At 38.6% G+C, this 15099-nt stretch overlaps 1 protein-coding gene across 1 annotated transcript in view; it reads right to left on the bottom strand.

The window, feature by feature from the left end:
• Positions 1–15099, bottom strand: part of CNTN1 (contactin 1) — a 211183-nt gene that overhangs the window by 110412 nt on the left and 85672 nt on the right. The gene's annotated exons all lie outside the window — the stretch shown is intronic.

Consider the following 15099-nt stretch of genomic DNA (forward strand, 5'->3'; position numbering starts at 1 on the left):
GATCTCATACTTTACTATGTGCTTTTAGCAATATTATAAGATTTATGTGTAACAATAAAAGAATCTTTAACTTATTATTTTAAAATAGAATAATAGAATAACTTGATTTGAAAGGATCCCCTAAAAATTCAACTTTTGGTCCAGCACAGGACCACCCCTAAGAGTCACAATGTGAGCCTTAGAGCACTGTCCAAACGCTTCTTGCACTCTTGTCAGGGATTGGTGCTGGGACCACTTCCCTGGGGAGCCTATTCCAGGGCTCAACTACCCTCTGGGTAAGAATCTTTTTCTAATATTTAACCTAAGCCTCCCCTGACACAGCTTCAGGTCATTCCCTCAAGTCCTGTCACTCATCACCACAGAGCAGAGATCAGTGTCTTCCCCTCAGTCTTCTCTTCTCCAGGCTGAACAGACCAAACGGCCACAGTCACTCCTCACAGGGCTTCCCCTCGAGGCCCTTCACCATCTTTGTAGCTTTCCCCGGATGCTTTTTAATTGCTTAATATTTTTCTTATATTGTGGCTCCCAAAACAACACAAAATATTCAAGGTGAGGCCACCCCAGTGTAGAGCAGAGCAGGACAATCCCCTCTCTTGCCTGGCTGCCAATGCTGTGCGTGATGCCCCCCAGGACAGGGTTGCCCTCCTGGCTGCCAGGGCACTGCTAACTCAGATTCAACTTTCCCTTGACCAGCTCCCCCAGGTCCCTTTCTGTGGCATTGCTCCTCAGCATCTCCTTCCCCAGTCTGTGCATCCAGGCTTGCCTCATCCCAGGGGCAGAATCTGGCACCTGTCTTTGTTGAACTTTATACAACAGCTGAATGTCTAGCCCTCTAATTTGTCAAGGTCTCTCTGCAGGGCCTCTCTGCCTCTGAGGGAATCAACAGGTCCTCACAATTTAGTGTCAGCAGCAAACCTATTTAACGTACCTTTGCACATCCAAGTTATTTATGAAGGTTTTGAAGAGCACTGGCCCTAAAATGGAGCCCTGTGGAATGACACTGATGACCAGTTGCCAGCCTGATGTCACCCCATTCACTGTAACCCTTTGTACCCAAACCATGAGCCAGTTGCTCACCTGTCACATGATGTGTTTGTCCAGCTGGGTGCTGGACATTTTCTCCACAAGTATCCTGTGAGAGAGTATTGAAATCTTTACTGAAATCCAACAAGATTACATCAGCTAGGTTCCCTTGGTCAATTGTGAAGGGACAATTGGACAACTTAGTCAAGTTCTGTAACTTTTTTTAATTCTACAAAGTTTTAATATCAAGCATCTGTATCGATAACTCGTACAGCAATTTCTAGCCCATCCAGGATTTTAGGAAAAATATACTGATATATTTTATAACTTGAGATCAGAGAGGAAAACACTCTCATCCAAACACCTACTTGCAGACAGTCATTTAAGACTGCAGTCTGGGGAGGCAGCCCCAGCTGGACTCCAGCCTTGGGAACTGATGTAGTCTAAAGTAAGGCAGACCTGCAAAAGCCTGAAGCGCTCAGAACACACCCAGGGTCTGGCATCACTGCACCGCCAGCTTCCTGTGGTATTCTGCTGTGCCTGGTTGTGATGTGTGGTGGAGGAATGGCCTAAATACTTAATGTCTAAGCACTGACTAATATTCATAGAAAACAGATGGGATGGAGGAGATTCCAAATGCCTGAAGCTCTTTTTTGTCCTCATCCATCTCCTGCATGGAGTGTCTGGCAGCTGTACTCTAATGTTTTCATTTGTTTTGAATTAAACTTTTCTCTGCTCTTGTCCTACCCATTTTTTCTTTCATACTCTGCTTGTGACCCTCTCTGCACATGTGCCTGTTTTAATTATGAATCTCCTTGAGTAGGGAAGGCAACCTGGGCTTGACTTATCACAACATTTACCTGTAGGTCCAGGGAGATTTTTTTTAAGCAGCACTTTCAATGTTAGATTAATCTGTTACCTTATTCTACACTATGGCTTCCTACAGAAATCCTCTTAGAGGTCTTTAAAAAATTTTTTAACCATGGTTTAAAATAAAGAGGTTTTTCTTTTAATATGACCTCTGACTGTAGCTGATGAGGTTAAAAACACTTCTGCAAACTGCTACAGATTGTGTAATAAAATAATTCAACCCCTAATAATTGTGTTCTTACATCTTATGAGAATTGTGTAACTCTTGGAGACACTTTTAAAAAAGTCTAATCATTCTGAGCACATTCCATTAAAATCAGAAAACATTTCATTTAAAAGTAAGACAGAAAAAGAAGGCAAAGTCTTGAAAAGACTCAAGCATGTGTTACACATATTTGTGAGAACTTGCGTATACACACACTGAAGTACAACAGATCTAGACAATCTAAAATAAAAAAAGACTGACACCTATTCCCTGATCTGATTCATCACCCATTTATTATTTAGATCTGATAAGTATCTTAGTCTGATTTTATGTCATAAATAAGTACTTCTATTAATGTTTAATGAGGCATAAAAGTTACCATGAAAAAGCCCTTCTGACCACCGCAATTTATGGTTGCTAGAACTAACAAAAAATGAAATTATTTAAAGACAATTGCATGCCACTGAAGTACTGAAATTAATTTTCAGGTTTTTTCCTGAGATATTATTTTAAACTGAAATCCAGACTAAGACTCATCTGTATACTATGACTTGCTTCCTAATGTCCTTTACAACTCCTTCAAGTCCCTCTAGTCCAGCTATTTCTTTCTCTGATTCAAAAAATCAAGTTGGACCACCGTCTCCTCCTAACTTTTTATTCTAAGTAAATGTTAGTAACAAGTAGCTCAAAGCTGAAAAGGAATTAAATTTATTTTTTTAGCCTTTTACAGGCTTCATCTGCTTGTACCAAATACGATATTCTCCACTGCAGCCATGGCACAGTGCATTACTTCTGTGTTTGGCTACACCAGCAGTCCTGATAGCCTAAGAAATCTTCTTGATTGCTTATCTCAGTGCCAAGGGACTTGGATGAAGAGCAGATTCAGAAACTTGACAGAAAAACAGTCAAGAGGTTTCCTGCCCCACTCTCATTTTATGCCTCTCCAGCTAAGGAGGCCACTACGCCTGATTCAACTCCATATAAATCTGAAACTGATTTCTATACTGAAAAAGGCTGAGCAGAAAAATATGAATTTTTAGAAGAAACTGGTTAGCCTCACTAACAGTACAATCCAAGGATGATTTTCTTGAGTTTAATGACTGAACTACAATAGTGTTTGAATAAGCTGGACACCAGGAAAGAACACTACTGTATTCATGTTGGACAGAAATCTTCAAAAGTTTGAAAAACGTTCAGCAAATTGAAATGGGGAAAAAAAAAAAAGCCAGCACTGTGCCATCTCAGTACAAACAAGATAGCCTAACTTGCTCAGTTCTAAATGAATGAAACAGGAGCCACTTCAAGACTGTCTTAGAGTTCAGCCTCCAGAGGAATTTTTAACCCACAGGGTTTTAATTCTTTTCTGGCTCAAAGGACAGAGGGCACTTCCTGGTGCCATCTGCTCTGGACTCAAGAACTATGACATAGCAAAATATCACAGAGTGGGCTCCACCAGTGAGGATTTTTGCCTGCTCATCACTAAATGTGCCTGATGAGCTTTCAGAGCCCTCATAACATCAGGTAGGTTCACACATACCTCTTCATTGGTATATGCCTGATGTCACCAGTGAACCTGGATCAAAAAACCTGGACAATCTGTGTCGCATGAGGTGGCTTAATGATTTCTACTCAGATTAAACCTGAAAAATATTCCAGTGGACACCACTGTCTTAAAGACATTTCGTTGACCTCTGGGTATCATGGATAATACATAACATCAAATGCTCTCCCATCAGAGAGCAATGAACAAAAGCCAGACTTGTCCCTGCTTGTGCTTTGGAATGAGTGGCTTCACAAGGCCTGAGAGCTGTAAGAGTGAAATGCAAGGGCAAGAAGAGGTGCAGTTTCACCATGATATAATGTTAAGGACTTCAGCAGAATTACTTTTGGACTGGAGAAATAGAAGTGAGACTGAAAGACTCCTTACAACTTCTTTAACTAAAATCTTAAAAAATATGCTGTCCCTAACACATTCTGTTATAGGCTTCCCTGCACCTATAGAACAGTTGGAACAGAAGGACAATAAGAGAACTCTTAAAAAAGTCTTAATCACAAAACTTGCCATGCTGCACTAAACCCAATCTCCCGTAGGAGCACATTGGAACTGTGTGGTATTGCATCTCAGTACAGCAAAACCGAAGGGCAATGATGCTACATCTGAGAGCCATGGCAGAAGGAAACACTTGGTTTCATGCCTAAGAACACTTTCTTTCCATGTTTCTGATTTAATGTATAGCGCTTTGTAAAAAAACAGAAGAGAAGCAGCAAAATTTCCACCCCTGGGCATGATATACAAGGTGACTTAATGTACACAAACACATCAGAACAGGGATGGTGTCTAGAAACCAGACTTCACAGATAACTCTTCAGAAAAGTTTTAATCCTGGGATTAGTTTTAGAAAAATTAATTGGCTTTTCATAGAATGAAATCTATACCCATCAAAGGAGGGAGATTCTGGAACAACCTTCCAAAGAAGGAGCCAACAACTGTTCCTAAAAATTGAGAAGTTTTTGAAAGAAGTTAAAGAACAGAATGCTCTCCTTATTCTACCATCCTGCATTTTAAAATAAATTATTAATAAAACACTAGAAAACACCACGTTAAAAATTTAAATTCAGAAGTAAACAGGGAACAACTGGAGTACAATAGCATTTTATGTTTCTGGATTTTGATTACCATAAGCTCTTACTAAGGTACCTGCAGTTTTCCAGATCACTGTGTCAAGCTCCATCCTCACCTCCTATTCCAGTGAGTATATGGAGGCGTTCACTTTAAGATGAGCTTGCCATTCATCAAAGGTTTGAGAGGCCTAAGGAAATTATTCATGTCATAGTGAAAAGTAATACCAACATCCTTCAAATAATCACAATCAAATCGTAAGAACCTTGTGCCTTCCTGCAGTAAAACTGGCAGATAGGGCAGGAGAGGACTCAGGCAAACCTGCAAGCTTCACCTCTGGCTCCTGCTGTAGAGAACTGTGGTGTGGGGGGATCACTCCAGGAAGCAACCAAATAGGTGCAGAAGTGTTCTCCTGCATTTCAGAGCTATGGATCAACAAGGAGTTAAAATATAAGTCTTTCCTTTTGCTTCTATATCCTGGCTGCACAGCCCATAGGCAGCCATAGGACACATTTCTGGCATATGTTAATAAGGGGCAGACAGAGAGAAATAATGTCTCAGAAAAAAATGCGTACAGAATTTAGAATAATTAAGATTAACTGTTGATTAAAAAAACAGATGGTATAAACATCTTTACTTTGAGCTGAATATTTTGAGTTGCTTTCTCAATATAGTTGTGCAATGTAAGTGCATGGACACAGTCAATCTGGTGAAACATCTGAGGAAGTAATTTATCTTAATTATAGCAAGCATGCAGGACATCCTCACATAACATCAGGAAATGTATCTAGATGATATAATAGGCCACAGCAAAGTAGTTAAGCAATGGCTCATGAGTAGGGATTGTTAGTTAATTGATTTACAGCTATTCTTTAATTAGTAGCAAATTTTGACCTAAAAAAATAACAATATTTGCAGTTAACCATTTCTTGGACAAGGCAACAAAAGTGGTTTTTAGTGCTTTTACTGCTGGTACCCTCAGATAAAATACTGAATTTTCATTTCAACATCTTCACTTTTTAAAAATTATATCCAGATAGTTTACAATCTAAACACCATTTTAAAATGAAGTGCTGGAGAAGACAATGTCTAAGCATAGTGCATAAATCACATCCTGCACTCTTTCTGGGAAAGAAGAGCATTGCTTGCTGAATATGAAATCAGCCCAAGTTCTATTAACTATACATTAAAAGAAATTAAAAGAGCAAAAATTGTGATTCTCATGGTATAAAGCCTTAAATATGTTCAGCATTAAGTTCTCAGCCTCATCATAAATAACTTATAAAAATTAACTGAGTGCATTTTCAGCAGACTGATCTACATTGCAAGAATGCTGTATATATTAAGAATATTATCTACAGAAATCAGCAGGAGAAACCTTAAAGCTACTTAAAGTTTTAATTTATTCCAGGCTATCAAAATATGAATAATTGTAAAATTACCAATTGTTATCTAATTTGAGCTATTTCTGACCTGTCAAAGAAAAAACATTAATCAATTTCTATTTTCAGGTGCTTCTACCTTTTATAATATGTTTGAACCAGTAAGAAAATCTTACTGGAATACAGGGAAGGCTTTAGATGAAGCAATTTGCTTCACACTTTCTTATAGAGCTTGCTTTTAAGATATTCACTTTTAAAAATGGCTGTGACTCTACACCACACCACTCTCAACCTCAGCTATTGAGAATTTCTATTTACATTTTTGATGTTAGATCAACTTGAACATGAATTTTGGTTTTATTCACTCAAAAGTCATACACAAGCATGTCATATAGTTTGATAATGAAGATGGCATTGACCTTATAATCTTTCAGGTCCTCTGGCTATTCCAGACCCTGGTGGCATTCCCAGAGTCCCTCACTTCAGTGACAGAGCACACCACAGGCCACAGCTGCCTGCCAGTAGGCACCTGGGGGGTGTGGCCCCTCAGCACATCTAACTGACCTTGCAACCTGCAAAACTGGGTGTTTGTCCTGTGGCTGAAAAAAAATTAAGCGACTAAGTAGAAGTTTTTTTAAGTCAAACTACTCAGCATTCGTTAATGAGAGGACAGGAATTGAATCTAATCAGTGAAATGACCACGCCCCAAAATTTAACCATCACTTTCAAACTTGCAATTCATCTCAGAAATCCCTCACCTTAGTCTGCTGCCTCAAAGACATGACTTCTTCCCCTTACCTAGTCATTATTTATAAAAATTATTATGAATAAATGAATTTTTTTTTTATTTATTGTTCTTTTGGCTTCCATGAACGTACACACCTAAGCCTTTGGTTTATATACTCCATTTAGTATGTTCCAGCACAGACATTACTGCAGAAATGTCTCTGAATAATTAGGTACAGTGAGTGGGTTATATGTAATCAGTGCCAGCTGAGCTCCACACAGAAAGAAATACTGACAAAGATGTATAAAATATTCACAGAAAGAGTTCTGACATTTTCCAGTGCTGGACAAAGTAATTAAAATCAAAGACACAGCTATCATCTCTGCTACAGTAAAATCAAAACTCCCAATGAAGGCTCCAAAAGCATGCAACAAAAACTATAATAGAGTTTCCCAAGCATTTTATTCCAAATAAAGAAGTTTAATAAACATGGAAAGAATGAAGCATTGCTATTCTCATACAAAATTTGATGAACTTGAGTAAAACAAGAGCTTAGCATTTTTGATTTGTCCTACATCGCAACCAAGAGCAGAGCCCAGTCCCTGTATTTAAGCCCCATGACAAATCCTCCCTCAGGAAGGAGGAAGGATTGCATTGCACAGCTACATGGCACCTACATCTAATGACTCAATTCCCACCATCAGACCACTGGGCAGGCAATGGGTCTCATTCCACAACTGACAACCTCTAGTGACCAGTCTCATTTTGCCATTTGCTCATATGATCTCAGAACCACTGTTGTCAATCACTTGAAGTGCCTCTTTCATCAGAAGTTGTGGCTGGAATTTAATATAAGTGAAAGGTTTTAGATGTACACAAAAATCAGGCTAAGCATAGAAGGCCACTACAAATGGAAACTAGCATTAAATGTTTCCTTTCACCCTTGAAGAAAGATGTCTGGAGGTTTTTTTTCCCATAAGTCTAATCATAACTCACTTTTTAACAGAATTTCATAAACAAATTATTAGTGCAAAATAATAACATTTATATAGGGCTCAGTTATCCCTACTTCTTTCAGGCTAAGAGAGAAAACAAACATGGAAAGTATAGAAATGAACAGCACACATTTGCTTCTCTTTTTCTTTTCCTCCAGTCTCCATTAAAAATAGCTGACAGTATAAGGAATTCTATAATTCATGGTAAGATGCATGCCTGAACTAGGAAAACAAAGTCACCTGGGAAATTTCTGCAGGCACAGCAGAGATACAAGAAAAGAGAAAGCCTCCTAAAGAGTCACCTTGGAAAGTTCTAAGTCACAGCACTCATCTCCACTGTGGGGAACAAAGAGGAAGCACATTATAGCATCCAAGACGTACTTAAGAGAAAGAAGTTTCTCTGAGAAAGCACATATTTCTTGTTTTAAAATCTTTCATCTTCATACTTTCCCTGTTTGAGGTAGTTTTGACAGAATTTTCTAAACTCCCATTGGACTGCAAACAAGAACATATTACAAGTGCAGAGAGAAGTGCCATGAGAATGCTTTTCTGAGCATTTGAAGAGAAAAACCAGTTCAAAAAGAGATTAAACAAATTCCTGGTGGACAGGTTAATCAGAGACTACTGAACACCCACCAGCTGTCTCTGGATCAGGGATTCACTGAGTAGCTGAAGGCTGGAAGGTAAAGCAAGGGAAGTGTTTGTTCTTAGTGACTGCTCAAGCTAGGATGTTGGATTAGATCTGGTCCAGCACAGCCCTCCTCACAGTCTTGCATTATGCTCCCCAAAAAATCTGAACTGTAGCCACTTTCACCCAAAACATCCTGTGTGACAAGCCAGTCCTGGGTGTCTGAGACAGGTAAAGATGCTCTGTAGAAACAATGGCAGAAAAATAACCAACACTACCAGTTTTCTGAATAATACTAAATGCTTACTTGGATGAAGTGATTGGCAAAGGTTCTTTACCACACTCTGGAAAACAATGGTTCTCTTTTTTTCTCAACAAAAGCCCATTTAAAAAAATCTTCATGGTCTGGATTGTTACCAGGCTACCAATGGACTTGTGGTTGCTGTAGCCCAGGCAGATCTTTCTAACAGAAATAAAAGGTAAGAAGGTCTATATTTTATGCCAGATGTACTCAACTGTTTGGCATCTCCTTCTTTAAAGTGTTACCTCATTAATGACTAGATTCTAGGTGAAAATTAAGGTAGTCTGTTTTATTTTGAAATGTACCCCAAATTGAGATTCAAAGGGGATTTTGGGGGGAAGAGAAGAGTGTTTCTGTCTTCTTACTATGTGATCCTATATATAGCTTCACTAAAGCTTCTGCAAGTATATGCAAGCAGTGCTTTCACACCCAAGTGTCTATTTCAATTTGGACTGGTTCCATGTGTGAACATGCCTTTATTTTATGAAACATACAATGTCTATAAGGATTTATCATTACTTACGCCATAAGATTATAGCAAACAAGGCATTTTAAAAAACAAACAAACAAAAAATCCAAAATGCTAACCTCAAAATCACAAAGATGACCCTGCTGTGTATATGTACCAGCAAGTGACAGAAGGTACACATCCTCTAAAGAAACTGTCACCAATATCAGGAATAGTAACCTCCTGATTTTGGCCTGTAGTTTTGGCTCATGGCATAACCCAGAAGCTCCTGAGGATTTGGCTGCATCCCAGTGCCTGTGAACACCTGCATATGGACAGCTCTACTGCCCAGAACCTCCACAGCACCACACATGGCAGCTTGTCTCAATTCTGAAGCTGTGTTGTGGGTTGCAGCTGCTTGTGCACTGCCATCAGAATGAGAACTCTTCTTGCCTATTTAGTGAATTAATCAATAAACTACAATTTCATACAGCACATGTGGAGCCCTTGGGATGCTAAAAATAGACAGAATGATAAATTTCTCTTTCTGGATTTTTTCATGCTTCTTACTACTAAAACCATGAAGAGCAAATACACAGGAGAGTATCATACATCATTGGTGTCAAATTATTAATTAGCAAAGTCTAACTTTTCCGATGGGAAAGCTGTCTGCAGATTTCAGAGCAGCTATGCAGGCTAGGAGGACAGGAAGAGAGGAGGGGTAACACACTTTCCCCATGCATTGAAGCTACCTAGTAAGAGGATGAAGAGCTTATGCTTAAGGATCAAAAGGGAGGGTGATGTGCCCTGGCCCCAGCACTGCTGCTTGGGGTGCTTTGGGGTCTGAGGTGCTCTCACAACAAGACCTCTGGAACAGGGGAGCAGAGGAGGCAGAGCAGAAAGAGAAGTTAGCTCTAGGATGAGGAGTTGAGAGAGAAGGAGGAAGTAAGAAGGAGAGAAACTCAGCAGGAACTGATGTACTGGTTTTTCTCCTGGCACCTTGGCTCTGCTGAGCATGTTTCAATGCCTACATCAGGCTGTCTCAGCAGATTAAAGGAACTCCATGCACACATAGGGTGCTGGGAAGCATCAAGTGCTCCTTATTCTTTAGCTTCTAAGGAGATTAATTACTAACAAGCATTTCTCTAACTCCAGCAGCACAAATGCCCCCTTTCCATCCCCAGATATACATTTCAAACCCTGGGATGCTTCAAATCAGGCGGGAAAAAAAGGAAAAATCAGGTCAGGAGTCCCAAAAGGTAAATGGCGGAACACTCCTATTTCCACTGCAACGTTCAGTTCTGGTAAAGACAAAGCATTTGAACCCAGTAAATAGCAAAACTATTATTTTTTTCTGGAATAGTAGTAGAACTATATAACTCCTTTCCAGTAGTTTCCACTGTTTCAAGTGGAGCATAAAACCAGTAATGAAACAAAGTGCAGAATTAATTCTATACATGCAGCCATGATCAATACAATGCTACATTACCATCACAAATGTAGTAATGCCTTAAAAAGCCAGTTTGGGATTTCTTTCTGTCTTAAGAGAAAAAGGCACCTACTTGTGCAGGTTAACATCCCAAATTTTCTTCCTTTCCATGAAAAAAAACTGCCTAACTCCCAAAGTATGATGTTGCTGCAGGCAAGAGATCAGAAGCTACTGATCAGAAGATCAGTGTTGGCAGTAGTAGCCAATGTGAAGATCCTGAGCTACATGTAATGGATACAAAGTTCAGGCTCAGCTCCTAGGCCTGGCTTACAGCCTTCATGGACAACGTGGTTGTCTGAAACCTGAGCTATGGTAGGAAACCAGCCCCGTGTTGTGCTGAGGCTGCCACTGCCAGCTGATATTAAGCCCCATGAATCCCAGTGCAAGGAAGCAGAGGAGCAAACACTATGCTATATTTTATGCTATTACTTCTATTAATATTGAGCTTTGTTTTGAAGTGTCTGATTCACACAAGATGTAATAATCATAGAGGAGACGATTGCGTTGCCTGGACAAATCAAGATTTGTACAAATGTAATTCTGCATAACGAAATACCCGATTAATACCAATAAATGCTATCAGTAATTCATGTACTCTTCATTTGTGATATTAGAGTCATAGAATCATTTAGGTTGGAGAACACCCTGTACTAAATCATTACAAGAGGTTGGCAAAGCTGTGGCTAAACAGGCATCACTGTATTCATATAACAAAACTGCTCTGTTGCAGACATCTTTTCATTAAAAATCCTTCTTTAGGATTTTTCCTTCTGAGAAGCTGAGAGGCCTCAGAAACAAAATGTAAACAATGGTTATCTGCTGCTGTGGAATGCAAGGGAATGCAACAGGTGGACCCGTGATTAGTCTCATGTATATGTTTAGAATTAATGGCCAATCATGGCAGAGCTAGATCTCTCTCTGTCCAAGTCACAGACCTTTGTTGATTCATTCTTTTCTATTCTTAGCCTAGCCTTCTGATGAGAATTTTTCCTTCTATTCTTTTAGTGTAGTTTTAATGTAATATATATATCATAAAATAATAAATCAAGCCTTATGAACATAGAGTTAACATTCTTGTCTCTTCCCTCACCTGAAAACCCCTGTGAACACGGTCACACTGCTCATTATGAGAGCTTCAAACCCTAGGTCAACCTTAGAGTGATCTTCCAATCACTCCAAACAGACCACCCTGATAAGATGTGAGGGAATCTGCAGGTCTTGCTTTTCCTTGCGTGGCTTCCCCTTTTCCATTCTAAAACCTCTTCCTTCTGCATCACACTGAAAGACTGCAGAAGCAGCAGTAATGGAACCTTCTACTGGTTTCATTCCCATTAAACTATATGTGACTATAGCAGAAAGGACTCAAGTTAAGTTACTGTAAGAAACAGGTTTTCTAAAAGAAGTAAAAAAAAAAAAAGTAAAACAAATCAGAAATCCTTCTGATACTTCTGTTCTATTTGGCAAGAGAAAGCTGTCTGCCAGTTTCCAGCTCACAGCCCTTGGCTGTTTCCCGGCTGAGACTTCTCCCTAAGGATATCCCTGAAATATTTTCATCAAAGAGCACAAGGGAACAGCATGCTCTGCCCCATGAGGAAGACAAAGACTAGCCAAATTTGTGACCACTCTGCAATCATTCCCTGCAGCTATCCCACTCATCCCACACTAACAGCATTTTCAAAGGGGCCCAGTCTTCCAGACCTAGAAACTTAAATTAAGAGCAAACTTAGGAAGAGTCTGGTTCCAGTCCTACAATAATTGGCTACGTATTTTGGTCCATAAAACAGTTCCACCTTCCCTGCAGGGGAAAAGGTAAACTAGAATCTGTCACAGGCTGGATACAAGGTCCTGAAATTTCTAAGCACTTTCTGATGATGGTGTATAACATGTAAGCTCATTATTTTGCCTATCTAATGAGTTAAAAGACTCAATTTTTTTCAGATGTCAATGTTTTCTATACAGCCTAAACTTTGCTGAAGTGTTTGCTGGGATATCAAAGTGAACATTATTACCAGAACTATATAGGCACAATTAATTACAGTTTTTCATTTCCATCAATTAATTCAATGAATTTTTTTTATTTAATTTCTAACACTATTTTCTGGACAGTAACAATAAGTATGAAGTCTTGTGACACAAAAATGTCAAACTGGTGGCATTTATCTGATGTCAAGAGCAGCAATAACACTTTTACAATCTGCTAGGTTTCTCCACACAGAAGCAAACAAACAGCCCAAGGGTAATCTATTTCATCCTGTAACAGGATGCAGTGGGAACAGCCTCATATCCAATTAATAAGATCACCACTCCCATGCCTTTGAAGAAGGACTCAGGATGGGAGACTGGCCACTGGACTGAACAGGAACAAACACCGTGGGGTTAAGTCATATTCCAGCACCCAGAAGAATGGCCTGTGTTTGAACTCCCTGTGCTGAAAGGTCTGCAAATTTTGGTGCCATTATGTTATGCAGTATACCTGCTGCCAACATCAAACCTTGAGGAACAGATTTTTGCTGCCTACAACTGTTTTATTTTCTGCTATACTGTTCCTCCAGTCTTTTGTGCTTTACTGTACCCATACCAGACAAAGTTTTCAGACACTAAACACATTTTAAAAATAAAAAATACAATGTAGCTCAAGAATCTCAGCTGAAAAATTCTAAGTAATTTCCCTGACCTACATTAATCAATGAATTTATAGCCTCCACCCTACAGGCAGCTGAGTAATTATTTTTATAAAGTAATCTTTAGTGTGACAGCTTTTTTTTAGTAAAAATGCTACCAGTACAAATCCTATGACACAGGTTTCTCTTACCACTTTCTCCTAAGAGACTCAAGACCTCATTTTCCAATATACTGAAATATTACAGTACTGTGAACAACATCTGCAGCAAATGAGAGAAGTTTCAGTTCTCTTTCTGATCAGCTAAGTCAAATGAGTTTTTGGTGCTACCAGTGAGTGAAGTTTGACTCAACTCTGTCATCCTTCTAATTTCATCAACAGGAAAATGTTAACAGAAGGAAAACTTGCCTATTCTCAGTTACTGCTGAAAAATTAGTACTTAAGGAACAGACTTCTTGAACAAGCAGGTATTACATACAGACATTTTTCTGCTGCAGTGGTAAAGTATCCATATGTTATGCACTCTAAATTATTTTATACAATTGCTAATTGTTAAGTGCCTGAAGACCTATTTAATCATTCAAAGCAATCTCATTCTCAGTGATTACTTCTCAACCATGGGATAAAATGTAAAAAAAATAAATGACTAATAACAGTATATAATATAGTGAATTACAAGAAAAAAACATTTTTCAATGTGTTATGAATAATTTAGAAGCATGCTCCTGCTTGCAAAGATACATGCTGAAACATTTCTTTACAGCTAATCTAGTATTTTGCCACTTTTGGAACAATACCAACTGCATGATAACTTAATATGCATTAATTCCTGATATTAATTCCTCTTACGAATATGCATTAATTTCTCATCTGCTTTCTCTTTATAGTAACAAATGAAAACCAATATTGAGCAGAAGAAAAAAACCTTTCCTTTTACCTATCACAAGGCCATAACTCAGAAGTATGATAATGCTACTTTACTGCAACAGGGAGTGAGAACTGATCTGTGTTCATTCAAGTTCACATGATGCTAAAGCATCAGCTCTTAAAGCTCCTGATTTTTCTACTAGTCACCCCTTCGGTTACTAACTGAACTGAATGGATCTGCTTTACAGCCCAGAGCAAGAACAAAATCAATACGATTTGGTAGCATGCATCAATTCTCTGATTGTAAATGTATTTATCAAAAGACAATTTTCCAGAATTAAGCCCAAGTCAGTTAAAATTTGCAAAGTTGCAATTTGAGAAAACTAAGTACTATAATTGAATCTTTGGCTTTATAATGAGAACAAGAAAGACAATATTCCAACACATTATTAATGGACACTTCTATCCACATTAAGCTGCCATTTTTTTCCTAACACTATTCCTTACTAATAAGATGCTTGCAAGATTGTCCCTTCTTTACCCTTTTCTCTGTATAGCACCATGGATTACTTATTGTTATTTTAAATTATATAATTAGCCAGTTATCTGAGGAGATTGTGGACAAGAACACTACCACCAATCTGTTCTTCCTCGAATTACATATATAAACAGCAAATAGTTGCTGGGCTGCCTTTGCTTTTCTCTCTTTTATTCAAGCTGTTTGCTCTGTAGTGACTAAAATATTTATGTATGCTCCTTTGAAAATCTCATCAAAGTGACCAACAATCACGGTCCCTAGGCAATTTCAATGGGCCCTGGATACCTTTCTCAAATGCATTGGAAACCCAGCCATTATTCTTTAGAAAATATTCATATTTCCAATTTTTTACCTTTAATTCATGTACCTGTTTTCTCATTAAACAG

The sequence above is a fragment of the Agelaius phoeniceus genome, chromosome 5, assembly GCF_051311805.1.
Source record: "Agelaius phoeniceus isolate bAgePho1 chromosome 5, bAgePho1.hap1, whole genome shotgun sequence".
Taxonomy (NCBI): Eukaryota; Metazoa; Chordata; class Aves; order Passeriformes; family Icteridae; genus Agelaius; species Agelaius phoeniceus.